Raw genomic sequence first — 15,232 nt, 5'->3', positions numbered from 1 at the left:
AAAAACGTTTTAAAATAAAACCGTTACTGTCACTTTAAATTTTAAACTGAACACACTTTATTACTGCAATTGCGAAAAAATATGAAGGAATTGTTCAAAATTCACCAAAATTTCATCACAGTGTCTTAAAGCCTTAAAAGTATTGCACACCAAATTTGGAAGCTTTAACCCTTAAAATAACGGAACCGGAGCCGTTTTTAACTTTAACCCCTTTACAGTCCCTGGTATCTGCTTTGCTGAGACCCAACCAAGCCCAAAGGGGAATACGATACCAAATGACGCCTTTAGAAAGTCTTTTCTATGTATCAGAGCTCCTCACACATGCGACTGCATGTCATGCCTCTCAAAAACAAGTGCGCAACACCGGCGCGAAAATGAGGCTCTGCCTATGATTTGGGAAAGCCCCTAAAGAATAAGGTGTCTAAAACAGTGCCTGCCGATATAATCTTATCAAAATACCCAGATTAAATGATTCCTCAAGGCTAAATATGTGTTAATAATGAATCGATTTAGCCCAGAAAAAGTCTACAGTCTTAATAAGCCCTTGTGAAGCCCTTATTTACTATCTTAATAAACATGGCTTACCGGATCCCATAGGGAAAATGACAGCTTCCAGCATTACATCGTCTTGTTAGAGTGTGTCATACCTCAAGCAGCCAGAGACTGCTCACTGTTCCCCCAACTGAAGTTAATTCCTCTCAACAGTCCTGTGTGGAACAGCCATGGATTTTAGTAACGGTTGCTAAAATCATTTTCCTCATACAAACAGAAATCTTCATCTCTTTTCTGTTTCTGAGTAAATAGTACATACCAGCACTATTTTAAAATAACAAACTCTTGATTGAATAATAAAAACTACAGTTAAACACTAAAAAACTCTAAGCCATCTCCGTGGAGATGTTGCCTGTACAACGGCAAAGAGAATGACTGGGGTAGGCGGAGCCTAGGAGGGATCATGTGACCAGCTTTGCTGGGCTCTTTGCCATTTCCTGTTGGGGAAGAGAATATCCCACAAGTAAGGATGACGCCGTGGACCGGACACACCTATGTTGGAGAAAATAAGGGTATAATCAACATGATGTCTGGAAGCTTATCACGTGACCCCCAGTCAGAACAGCATAAACAAAACGAGCACAGCTGCTGTGCGCATGTTGGATTACTGGTAACGTCAGCAGTAATGAACAGGCATTGCGCAGGGTACCGCGCACATCCACAACAATGGAACCCAGGTAGGCCGTGTATCCTATAAAGCCAGCTCAAGTTAACCCCTTTCCCGCCGTTAGGACGTTTCGTGCCGCCCTAACTGTGCTGGGCTTTAGTGTCGTTAGGACAGCATGAAAGGTCCTAGCTCTTTGGCTGTCCTAAAGCCATAGCGGCTTGGAGGGCGTGCCTAGCGTCATAGGCACTCCCCCCTGACCTGATCCCAATATTAAAATCAAGCGATCGCATGAACGATCGTGTGAATTCAATTTGTTTACATAAGAACTTCGTTCCGATGTAGCCAAATTAGCACAGTCAGGAAAGGGTTAAGCTTATGTAGATTTTTTTTTTTATTAGCAGTTAAAACGGTAATAACTACCATTAGTCATAATGGTAGCAAGAATCAGATGATTATTTAAAAAAAAAAAAAATCGCCAATCATTTTAGTATTAATACATACTCTGAATTAGGCATTGGCAAAAAAAATTTGACATTATAGAAACAAATGCAGAATTTTTGCCTAGTGTAAATCAGTGGTTCACCTGCGAGTCTCTGTGATCAGTTGTATTAGTCAATATACTCACAAATGGAGCAGCACTCTCACCTGCTGTTAAATCTCCAAATAGTGTTAAATAAATGTATTAAAACCATCAATAAGATTTCAAATCAAAAGGGAAAATAACATTACCCTGTACAACGTAGAAATACTACATTGCTATAGTGGTTTATACGAATGATCACAGAGGCCACTAGGAGGCGCCTACTATGATTTTTGTATCTCAGAGCATTTGCTATTTTCTGCGTCAGATTTATAAGTGTAAAAGTCCAACACACAAATATCTATGAAAATCCAGACATTTGTGTGTTGCACTTAGGAATTAGGTGCCTAAAATAGCCATATGCTGCAGCCAGTAGAGATATTCGGCATTTGTTTATATAACGAATGCCACATTTTTGCCCACTCCTACCTTGTATTGCTTTTCGGAAGAGTTAGTATTTGTACATAAGTGTTTTTTTACCACCTCTTCTGACACGCAGTTTAAGGCTATAACTACTACTGTAAATAATAATAGTGGCAAGAATCAAATACAAAATATTAAAAAGGACAATCATTTTCAGTAGTAGTCATTTCGGATAGTACATACTTAATTGCCTTTCGGAAGAGGTGGTATTGCTATATGGCAGTATGTTTTTTTTCATCCTATCACATGACTTTTGCCGCAAAAGACCTCTACAGAGCAGGTAGAAGCAGGATGCTGCTATAATAAAACGTTCATTTTATTGGATAATGTTAAAACTTGATGCAAACATGCAGTAAAAGTGCTTAAAACAGCTGTTCATGTCATAGACTGGCCTGTTTATGACATGAACAGCTGTTTTAAGCACTTGTTACTGCATGTTTGCATCAAGTTTTAACATTATCCAATAAAATGAACGTTTTATTATAGCAGCATCCTGCTTCTATTTGTATCATTACGGCAGAGGAGAGGGCCGTTGTTTGCTGCAACTGGGCTAGCAGCCCTAACTACCCGTTGGAGCTCCGGAGGTTTACACTTACTTTACTGCCAGGATCGGTGAGGGGAATAAAAATTTTTCACAACAGCCGGCATTTGGTCCAACAGGAAAACCAAACCTGTCCCGCTATTGGTCAAACAAGGTCACGTGAAAAGTGACGTCAGACGCCATCGGAGGAATCCCACGATCTTGGAAGCGTGGTGTAGCGAAGAACCGAGGCTAAAGACCGATTGCGAATAGACGGGTGAGACGGTGGAATCAATTGGAGAAGGTGAGACCATTGCCTTATATCTGTTTACTCACCGTTAGCAGTTCGGATTGGGGAGTCAGCGGAGCATCGTTTACTTTGATTTACTCTACAGAGCAGGGTCAAGAAACTGACTAGAGCTAGTACATCTAGCAACCAAGAGGGGAAGCTCCTCTTCTGCCTTCCTGTATAGACCACAGCCCCCTTGTGTGGCTATGACAGGAAGTAAAATAAAAATAAAAAAGTAAAATCCTTTAAAAATGACCAATAATAGGGGGGCGGAGCTTGGCCACGCTGGGAAATGGCCGCTTAAGACACTAGCTCCTTGGCCCCACTGCCCAAACATGATAAAAAAGCTACTTGGCCAATATAAAAATAAAACAGGAGCCCACTGAACCTCTCCAGAACACGCGACGAGAGAACTTACAGAAAAGTATAGCACCAGGAGCACTGCGTATTCAGCTGACAGTGACATACGCAACTCCCACGTGGTGCTCCGGCAACAGCACTCAGTGCGGCAAGAGAACCTAGAGACCCTGGGGCATAACAAAAGGTGAGAGCGGACCCCGAAACAGACACAGAAGTGGAGGGGAAGAGGAGGGGAGAATAGGGCACCGTAGACAGCAGTCGCATTGAGAAGTGCAGTCAGACCCTCCTCCGCTACATGGGGCGGCAATAAAGGTACACCGCAGGCCACACAGGAACAGAGATACGCTAGTGCAGTATACACAGAGGAGAGGGATCCGTTATGTGAGCGGTAATAGAAGGAGGGGAGAGCAAGTCCCGGTTGGATATATTAGCTGCAAGGGACAGAGGGAAAAAGTCAGGCTACGTGATCTGCAGAAGGGTATGATATAGTCCAACCTCTCTCACTCGTGCAGGTTAGCAGCAAACTACAAACAGGGATTATATAAGAAAGAAGGCTGCATGGCCCCATTGGCACTACACTAAGGGGCTTAAAAACCATCAATGAGGAAGTCAGTGGAGGGTATGTAGCCTGAGATTCCCACATACTGTGAAGTACCCACATAATACTTTCCCTCCTGCATGTTTGAGCTAACGCAGCTATAGGGACATAAGCACTATACAGCAGACAGTGAGCAACTCAAGCACAAACGTAATCGCAGAACCCACTGTGCAAAAAACCTTGGGAGTGATATTCCTAAGCTCCCTGAAAATTTTTTACCCAAGTGTTTATGGTGGTTGTTTGCCCATTAAAGTATAACCTCTTCACCTGCACTCTTTATGGTGGTCATGCCTGGCCGCAGATTAAACAGAGCAGATAAAAACAGGTCTAAACCAATCCACCAATATCTAAAACCTCAGGAATCAATTTCTACAGACACAGAAATGGAGAGAGTAACTGCTCAGGAATCTGAGGCACCACAGAAACCGCCAATAGAACCGGGAACCAGCACTCCACTAACCAAAGATGATCTGAGAGCCTTATGTACAAAGGAAGATATAAAAGAAATCATTGGAGAAGTCAAGGGCTGGTATGGTGAACTTAATAAAAATCTGTCAAAAGTTACTAACAGGGTATCAGCCTTAGAGGAGAATCACAATACCACCTTCAACGATATACAACATATATTTCAAAGCTAGCTTATGAGCAAGAGGAGACCATCCATCGTCTGCTAGAAAGAGTTGAAGACCTTGATAACAGGGGTAGGCGTAACAACCTACGCATACACGGTGTCCCAGAATCAGTACAACAGCCTGCTATAGAAGGATGCCTCCAAGACCTGTTTAGTACCCTCAAAAGGTACAAATGACTCCCTGGATGTCTGTATTGAGAGAGCACATAGAGCTCTGCGTGCAAAGCCACCACCAAAAGCTCCACACAGAGACATAATCTTAAAACTCCTTAATCACAAGGACAGGGAGGAAATTCTTTGCCATGCTAGGCAGAAACAGAAGTTCACTCATGCAGGCAACCATATACAGATGTTTGCGGACCTTTGCCTGACAATGTTACAGAAGAGAAGGGACCTCCACTTTGTCACATCAATACTAAGAGAGCAAAAGATCCCTTAAAGGTGGGGTTTTCCTGTCAGCATCATCGCTACCAAAGACAACACCACAGCCATTTTCAAAAATTTGGATGATCTCCCCCACTTCAACAAGGTTCTACAACTTAACATCAAACACCCAGAAGAAGAAAGGCCCTATACAAAAGAGAAAGCACAATCAGACAGGCCTACTACTACGGTGACACAGAAAGAACAGTCAACGCATCACTCTCCAGCAAGGATGCAAACAACGGATATAGCAGCCATCTGATATCAGAACCTGTCTAGCCTGGACTGACCATGCCTTTGTAGCTAAAGGTCATATATTTATCTTTATTTAAAATATGTTTTGAAATACGTTTGGGGGTGGGTATACTACACTTATAACCGAATTTACTGCTATAATATTTGAAATTTGTATTGTTAGTTGCCTTACTGTAGCAACAGTTCATATTATCACTTTTAACTTCTAATTTAGAAGAAATCGAGCACTGGATATTGTTTTGTTGTTTAGACTGTTAACAGAAGCATAGTGCTGACCACAGGTCTTATATCAAGATATTGCTATAGAAAAAAACCAGAATACCAGACACCATCTAGGGTCACAAACATCGCTAGGACACGATAATATATTTATACCAGATAAGTTTAGAATAATCAAAACCGAAAAGATGTCAAATCTACATTCACTTACACTCACAACGGTGAACGTAAATGGCTTAAATAGCCCGGAAAAGAGATCTATGGTCTTCAGAGACCTATACAAAACCACTGGCGACATCCTGTTTATACAGGAAACACATTTTAAAAGAGGCAGAGAGCCAAACTACTGACACAAATACAGGAACGTATTTTTGGCCTCTGGTACATCCAAAAAAGGTGGAGTAGGCATCTTATTTAAAAACTCAGTCCAGTTTCAACCCACATACATAGAAAAAGACAAAAATGGAAGATATATAATTTTAGTGGGCCTCTTATATAATAGACCAGTCACCCTAGCAAATATATATCTGCCAAACAAAGATCAACATCATCTATTTAAAACAGTATTCCACTCGTTGTTGGTCCACACCAAGGGGACATTGTTCCTGGGAGGGGATTTTAATCTACCATTAGAACCACAGATAAATACATCCACAGGGTCCACTAGTGCATCCTAGCGAGTGATGAAGATTGTTAAGAACTATATACACCAACTGAAATTACATGATGTATGGAGAACAATAAACACCCACACCAGAGTTTACACGTTCTACTCGAATCCACATAATACGTTTACCAGAATAGACTATATACTTACTGATCAATTAGGGCTATCCTTGATTACAGAATCCAGGATCCTACCCATCACATGGTCAAATCACGCTCCGCTACAATGTGTGGTGGAATAGCCGGATATGCCACATAGACCATATATATGGAGATTAGATGAGCATATGTTGGGAAATCCCTTAACTAAGCAAGCAATAGATTAGACATTAGGCAACTATTTAAAGAAAATGACTCGGAGGACATATCTAAAAGGATTGTTTGGGAGGCAAACAAATGTGTAGTTAGAGGGGAACTTATAGCGTGGAAGGCAAAAGAAAAAAAAAAAAAAAAAAGAGTTCTAAACTCCACACTGGCACAAATAGGGTATTGGGAAAAAGAACACAAGCAAAACCATTTTAGCATCACTAACACAAATCAGACAATCCCTTAGGAATTATCTCACAAAAGAATATCAAAGAAAAGCAGCCTTACTAAAAAAAAAAATATTTTGATGTAAAGGACAAAACAGGCACATCACTGGCAAAGGCCTTGAGACGGCGTCAACTCAACACATATGTTCACTACGTCAAGGATACACAAGGGGCCACACACAAGGACAGCAAAAGCATTGCAGAGACATTTCGACAACACTATGCATCACTGTACAACATACAAGACGCAACTACACCACAGAGTATTAAGAGTTATCTATCAGATCTAAATTTATCTGCACTAGATGCAGAAGAGACCAAGAGCTTGGAACTCCCTATAACTATAGAAGAAATAAAAAAAGTAATTCAGACCATGCCAAGCGGTAAGAGCCCGGGGCCAGACGGATTTAGCATGAAGTATTACAAAACATACCCTCAACACCTAGTATCTCCGTTAGCAAATATGTTTAATTCACTCCTAGACACAAATGGATTCCCAGAGAGCATGTTAGAAGCCCACATTACCGTTTTACCGAAACCAGGGAAAGAACCAAATAGGCCCGAGAATTTCCGCCCGATATCATTATTGAATTCGGACGTCAAAATCTTCGCTAAAATTCTAGCTAATAGAATAAACCAATTCTTACCCAAATTAATAAGCACAGATCAAGTAGGTTTTATCCCGGGGAGAGAGGCTAAGACAACACCCTAAAGGCTTTACAACTTATATCCCATGTTAAACATAACAAAATACCAGCGGTCCTGATTTCTACTGACGTGAAGAAAGCTTTTGATAGGGTAAATTGGCAATTTCTAAAAGCAGTAATGCATAAAATGAAATTTGGCGACAAATTTATTAAACACGCATTCACCCTCTATACATGTCCTATGGCTAAGATTAAAGTAAATGGCCTGCTGTCAGATAAGTATTATATTAAAAATGGAACAAGACAGGGATGCCCACTCTCACCAGTCCTTTTCGCATTATCTATAGAAGCGCTGGCACAAAAAAACCCAGAAATAACACACAAATTAAAAGGTATACAAGTAGACACTGAACACAAGTTAGCATTGTATGCAGATGATGTCCTACTTACACTCACGGAGCTAGAGAAGTCCTTACCAATGACACTAGAAATACTTCAGAACTACGGGAAGGTGTCCCATTTTTTAATAAATACTGTACCACCAAATCAGAGATGCTAAACTTACTACTAAACGTACGATGAAAAAGTGTTTCACCAACTGACACAAAATTGTCCACTAAAAATGCAAAAATCGAAACTTAAATACCTAGGTGTCTACCTTGCGACAGACCCTAAAGTAGTATTTCAGGCTAATTATAAAGAGCTAGAAGCTACATTCATTACAGACCTTTCTAGCTGGAAGAGCAAGTCCATTTCGGATGAATGTCCTCCCCAGGCTCTTATATTTATTGCAAACCACCCCTATACAACTCGCACATCAATACTTACCTAAGATTCAATCATTAATGGAACAATTCATCTGGCAGGGAATTAAACCAAGAATAGCTAAATAAACAATGTATTTGTCGAGAGAAAGCAGAGGGCTGAGTTCCAAATGTCTATGCATACAAAACAGCAATAGCCCTACAAAATCTAGTAGAATGGTGCACAAACACTCAAACAATGGGTCCAAATTGATAGACATATAATGGGACTGAGCAACGCTGGCATGGCAGCATGGCTCCCTGCTAGACAGCGACCTGCAATTATACAACACTACCAGGTGCTGGATGACTTTTTTCAGACGTGGGACAGATTGACAAACACTTCTACTTACATATCTAATACCCTCTCCCCCATGCAGCCCATATGCAACAATGCGGTTCTCCCTTGGAATCACAAAGATAGCCAGAGGGCCCCTGGGACCCACATTAAACATAGAATTCTATCTATATTTCTTCAGGACGGGAAACTTAGGCCCTTGGAATCTATCACGGATTCCCACACAGATATCTCAGTAAACTGGTATACATATATGCAAATATGCCACTATATTCACACACATCCCAAAAAACAGTACCCGACCAGAAAACTAACCCCCTTTGAAACTCTTTGCCTTTCAAAAACTACCCTCAGACATTTAATTTCTATATTATACAAACAATTACTGAAAGGAGACACACAAAAATTACCCAACTACACTAGAACTTGGGAGAAATAGTTAGGGACAGACATAACAGTAAGGGACTGGCAAAAAGCATTTCTTGCAACCAAAAAATCGTCCATTTCCGTTAGGGTATTGGAAACAAATTACAAATTTCTCATGAGGTGGTACCTTAATCCTAGCAGACTGCACAAAATATACAAGACAGCAAGCAACAAATGCTGGAGGGGTTGCGGAGAGGAGGGTAATCCAACACACATGGTGGAGCTGTAATAGACTGGACGCATTCTGGTCGGAGATACTCGGACACATGGCAGATATAATAGGAAAACAACTGCCCAACGACCCACTAATCCTTCTATACCTGTCTCTCCACAAACTCAGCAATAACATAGCCAAACACCTCCTAACTCTTATGATTAACAGTGCTAAATCGTGGGGGGCGGAGCCAGCTGTTGGAGCAACAAGACGCCTTTTTCCTGAGCTCCTGCTGTAGGATCCACTAAGTTATTATTTGAAATAAGAAATAGTATCCTACACTGGAATTCCTACTCTAATTACACCCTGGAATGAGTTGTAACTGATATCAGCTATTTTGTGTGAGAATATACCGTCGCAACAGCTCTGGGACCTTTTTGGCCTGATCTGATGATTATGTGAGGAAAGCCGCCATTATACAATTCATCCCCGCTATACAGATATCATCAGAGCTATGTCCCTTCTCCTGTACATGAACCCAGACCTAAGTCCACCTATGGAGAAGCAAGTTACACTGGCACTACGCACCCTGCTAGCCTATATGGAAGCCCGCCACCAAGACCTCATAGAAGAGTTGAGAGGAGTGGTGAACCTAAGTGAGGCATCGATGCCATGTGTGGCGGAGGAGGCTACAAGACTCTGGGCACCTAACGGGTCATACTATGGCGGAGACGTACCTCCAGATCTAGAAGACAGGAGTTATGTAGACGAACGGAGCTCTGCGCCTAGCACAGTAGATCTACCGGTATACTGCGAGCAACATCGTTCTCAGTGTCGCTCTCTGCGGACTACTATGGTCGACATACCGCACTATATTGAACAAACTCAGGGTCACATATTAAGTGCGGTCACAGAGGAAGTGGAGCCACACTTTGACACAGCAGCGCTGCAGTCCCCTAAACATAATACGACAGCTGTCCTTGTCCATACCGCACAGTGCAGGGACTATCCCACAGAACTCTATTTACCCAAAACCCGAGGAGGGGAGATTGGCCTCTTTGTAGGTGAAGATGAGGTTTATGGGTGGTCATGGACTATAACACGAATTCTGGCTGGCCTGCGAGAGAGCGACAAATCTTTGCATTGCATCGGGAACTATAATTTTCAGAGTAACATAGAGATGACATCTGGTTGCCGGTCTCTGATGGCCTCTGACTTTGACTTTTTCACTTCACCATCACTGCTGGGTTTACTACAATGGACACTGCGACTGGCCCGCTGTTTGCCGCCACTGTTCTTGTGCCGCTTTAGGACCGGAATGGGGTAAAATCTGTACTCTTCTTCCTATCCAGGAATCCCCAGCGTTTAGACTCCGTCATTATAGTCTGAACTAACTTTGCAGGACTAACAGATTAAGACACCTTAATGAGAACGGTTACGTTAGATAGCGGTGTCCATTCCATTCCACTACACTTGTTATATTTTTGTTATATATCTCTTTAATTTAGAGTAAGTTGCGCTCTCTGCTGGTGCCAGTTACCCCTAATACAGCTAACTCACTTTTGGCTTGTGTATTTTGGACAATATTTCTATTTATATATACATTATCTAGACTGGTCCTTTTCTAACCTATGATCTAAATTAGACTATGTCTTTATAACAAACTGCCTATATTATGGTTCTAGCGTTATATACATATTTGCATATACACCATGTTTTTGTTTAACTAGTTTTCACTCGTATAGGTGCATAGTTCAGTTTATTATTCATTTTATGTTCCACGTCATCGCCAGAAGAATAGATGCTCCCGCCCCCATCTCCCATGCAAGCAGAGTTTTACAGAATAGCCCTCTGTTTTATTTGTTAATGTCCTACTCTGCGATGTCCCTATCAATGTCCAGCCCCTTAAGTTTCTGAGGTAGGAGTACTCTTGAATTCCTCCTCTATATGCTTTAGATGTTATATTACTCCACCTCAGTTACTGCCTTTATAGTGAACATAGAGTAATTATATTGGGATGCATTCCCTTGGCTATCCTGATTAAGTTAGGTAGTGAGGATTATCAATCCCCATTCTCATGTATAAGTACTAACCAGAACCATGATAATCTCTTGAATTGTCCTATTTGGGTCTACCTAGGTATATAGCTGTTTTTTAGTACACGTGTTTTACTTGGTGCAATGTAAATTATGCCTATACCCTTAGCTATTTAAAACTACATTCAAACACTACAACCAGTCCTCCTACTGCAGTAGTGGCTGATTGATCATTATATCTAAGAGTGATAGCTCTCTTATTCAGAGGTTCAAAGACTAAGCTAAGATATAGATATATATATATATATATATATATATATATATATATATATATATATATATATATATATATATATATATATATATATATATATATATATATATATATATATAGAGTTTTTTTTTTTTTTTTCCATTAGCCCGCAAAGATGTGTATATGTTTAGGCACTAGTAGATACACTTAATGTATTTCATACTCTTTGCTCTTCTAACTGTTTATGGAATCATGGTCTGCTTAGGCTTTATTATTATATTTATGTTCCTAGGGCTTATGTTGGGTTCTATATTAATACAAAATTATTTGTCTCTGGTGGGCTCCTCCCCTCCCTTTCCCGCCGGTACTGGTGGCCTGCGGGTCATATCCCTATGCCTTTTTCCCACATCGCCTATAGCTGGTAATTCCCTAGGAGAGGGGCTCACCTGGAAATCTCTTACGTTCCATACACGCTAATGTCCCCCTCCCCACTTTATAGTTCAGTGGTTGGAGCACACAGTTATCAGATTCTCATAGGCTGAAGGTTAGTTTCAACATATAGGTAATATTTATTACTCCATACCAATTACTTCCATCGCCCACGAGTATAGCAGTTAATGTATGTATGAATATCTATATACGTATATGCTATCATTATTAGTGACTGAAGAACTGTCATAACTAGCTCCTTCATGGCTTTTTCCACATTATCAGTATACATCCCTTGTCCATGATAAGCCTCTCTCCTCCCTTTCTCGCCGGAGCTTTTTGCCGGCGGGTCATATCCCCACTCCTTTTTCCAGCCTCGTCTATAGATGACACTCCCCTAGGAGAGGGGCTCATCTGGAGATTCTCTATATCCCGAACATTCTACAGCCCCCCCTCTTCACATAATAATACAGTGTGATTAGTAAGGCCCCTTACTTCCCATAATTGAGCTCTGGTTTTATCCTGGTCGCATATTCTACGCATTTGTCACTACTTTCTCATTATATGAGCATAACACTATATTTAGATAGCTACTTCGCTCTGATGGAGCCATGCCCATCCCAGTAGTTATGTAAATAACAGGTCCCCCCTGTGAAGCCCACCCTTATATCCATCCAATAAGTCTTCCCATACTTGCTCTCAAGTCCTATTTGGCTCCGCCCCCCATTCCCCGCCCCACTCCACTTTGAGCGGCTCTTGCCCGCTGCGTCCCCTTATCCCTCTCCCCGCTAAATTGGTCCATAAGTGACCAAACACAGGCCATTCCACATTTATCCTACTTTTACTAGATTATATAACGCTATAAATGCTTTTTTCATGATAATGTGGAGAATATACTCTATCTCCCCCCTCCCTTTACCCCCATAAAACCAACCCTTCCTTGCTTTTATATTTTCTAAATTAATATTTTATGGTGTATTTATCCATCACAAGGTGGGTCACTTCTAGTCTACATATCATATAAAAAAATAAAAACTGAGGTCTTAATCTGGATAGTCCAAACTCTTTACTAATACCTTTAAAGGGACAGTCTATACCAGAATTTTTATTGTTTTAAAAGATAGATAATCCCTTTATAACCCATTTCCCAGTTTTGCATAACCAACACAGTTATAATAATATACTTTTAACCTCTGTGATTATCTTGTATCTAAGCCTCTGCAAACTGCCCCTTTTTTCAGTTCTTTTGACAGACTTGCAGTCTAGCCAATCAGTGCCTGCTCCCAGATTACTTCATGTGCACGAGCACGGTGTTATCTATATGAAATATGTGAACTAACACCCTCTAGTGGTGAAAAACTGTTAAAATGCAATCTGAAAGAGGTGGGCTTCAAGGTCTAAGAAATTAGCATATGAACCTTGTAGGTTAAGCTTTCAACTAAGAATACCAAGAGAACAAAGCAAAATTGGTGATAAAAGTAAATTGGAAAATTGTTTAAAATTACTTGCTCTATCTGAATCATGAAAGTTTATTTTGGCCTAGACTGTCCCTTTAATAAACGGGATTTATATGCCCCTTCTATTTAGATTTATTGCCTAGTAAACCACCATGCTCCTTCATAACACTAACCAGTTATTGCTTCTCCATTCTTTTATTACTCATTATAGAGTACTACTCTTGAAATTTTTGAATGTATACAATGATGGCATAACTTGTGCTGTTTACCTGGCAAGATCATGGTATTAGTACTGTACTTTTCTCCTTTGTTACTATTGTTGGACGTTTCATTATTGTTATATTTGTTTATGACTTCAATAAAAAAATTATTTAAAAAAAAAAAAAAAAAAAAAACAGTGCTAAATCGTTAATTCCTAAACACTGGAAATCAAGCACAATACCCACAGTAGAGGAATGGAGAGCACAAGTGGAAAATTTTCTCCACTTGGAAAGATACCACCATTTACAATCAGGCACCACGGAAACACACAAATTAATGACACTCATGTGGAAACATTTCTCCAAACCTTAACAATCAGAGGCACACTCTAAACACAAGCTGACGTACATAATGTAAGGGGATCAGTCTCCCCTAATAACTCTCTATAGTTACTGCATGGAGAGGCTCGAGTGGTTAGAATCTTATTGATTGTATATTGATAGTTGTTTATATATTACATAGACACGTAGTGCCCTGTGAATTTGGAACAAAACTGGACTCTAGAAATATCTAACCTTGATGTCAGAAAGACTTGAACTTGACCTATGTTAATCCTGTATGGACTGAACTCAGTAAATGCTCAACCCAACAATACGAGGAACTGAAGAACAAAGAACAACAGCAATAATAGACAATGTGTGACACTAGCAATGGGACAGTCGATAGTCTATAGCACCAAGTTATCTTGCAATTTTGTATGATTTAAGCTTTGTCGCATACAATGTATGTCAAAATGACCAATAATAAATATTCTAATGATTCCTGTTAAAGGGACAGTCTACTTCAGAATGGTTATTGTTTAAAATGATAGCTAATCCCTTTATTACCCATTCCCCTATTTTGCATAACCATTTATTTTAATATACTTTTTACCTCTGCGATTACCTTGTATCTAAGCCTCGGCACGCTGCCCCCTTATCTCAGTTCTATAGACAGACTTGCATTTAGCCAATCAGTGCCCTCTCATTTGTAACTCCACGGGTGGGGTCACAATATTATCTGTATGTTACACATGAACCAACGCCCTCTAGGTGTAAAAAAAAATGCCAAATGCATTGAAATAAGGGGCGATCTTCAATTAGCATATGAGCCTATCTAGGTTTAGCTTTCAACAAAGAATACCAAGAGAACAAAGCAAATTTGATAAAAGAAAGCAAATTTTATGATAAAAGTGAATTGGAAAGTTGTTTAAAATTGCATTCCCTATCTGAATCATGAAAATTTTATTATGACTAGACTGCCCCTTTAAGTATAACTTACAGCTTAGTGATTTTTTATTACAACAATGAAACAGACTGTTTTATACCTCTTTAAAATAGACATGGAACCCAAAATGTTTGTTTCATTATTCAGAGAATACAATTTTAAAAAGGTTTACAATGTATTACTATTACCAAACTTTCTTAGTTCTCATGTTATTCTTTGTTAAAAAGAAACCTAGGTAGGTATCGTGCACATGCCTGAAGCACTACATATATAGGAAATAGTGCTGCCATCTAGGACTCTTACTAATTTATAACATTTTTACAAAACTTCTGCCACATACTGCTGCAAACACGTGCACACTTCTGAGCTTACATCCCTGCTTTTAAACAAAGGATAACAAGAAAGAAAATTTGATGATAGAGGCAAATTGGAAAATTGTTCAAAATTGTATGCTCTATTTGAATCCTGAAAGAAAAATGTTTATGTCCCTTTAATAGCTTGATGCTAACAAGTAGCAACAATATCTAACATTATTAAACAAGTTTTTAATAAGGAGTCATTTGTGACACATTAAACATAATTGTGAAGGTTATTTTGCTTTAACAC

General features: G+C 39.9%; 1 protein-coding gene across 1 annotated transcript in view; it reads right to left on the bottom strand.

The window, feature by feature from the left end:
* TTK (TTK protein kinase) overlaps nucleotides 1–15,232 on the bottom strand; it is a 151,978-nt gene that overhangs the window by 122,271 nt on the left and 14,475 nt on the right. The window lies entirely within an intron of this gene.

The sequence above is a fragment of the Bombina bombina genome, chromosome 4 (assembly GCF_027579735.1).
Source record: "Bombina bombina isolate aBomBom1 chromosome 4, aBomBom1.pri, whole genome shotgun sequence".
Taxonomy (NCBI): Eukaryota; Metazoa; Chordata; class Amphibia; order Anura; family Bombinatoridae; genus Bombina; species Bombina bombina.
The sequence above is the reverse complement of the archived record's forward strand: the minus strand, read 5'-3'. Positions and strand labels throughout refer to the sequence as shown.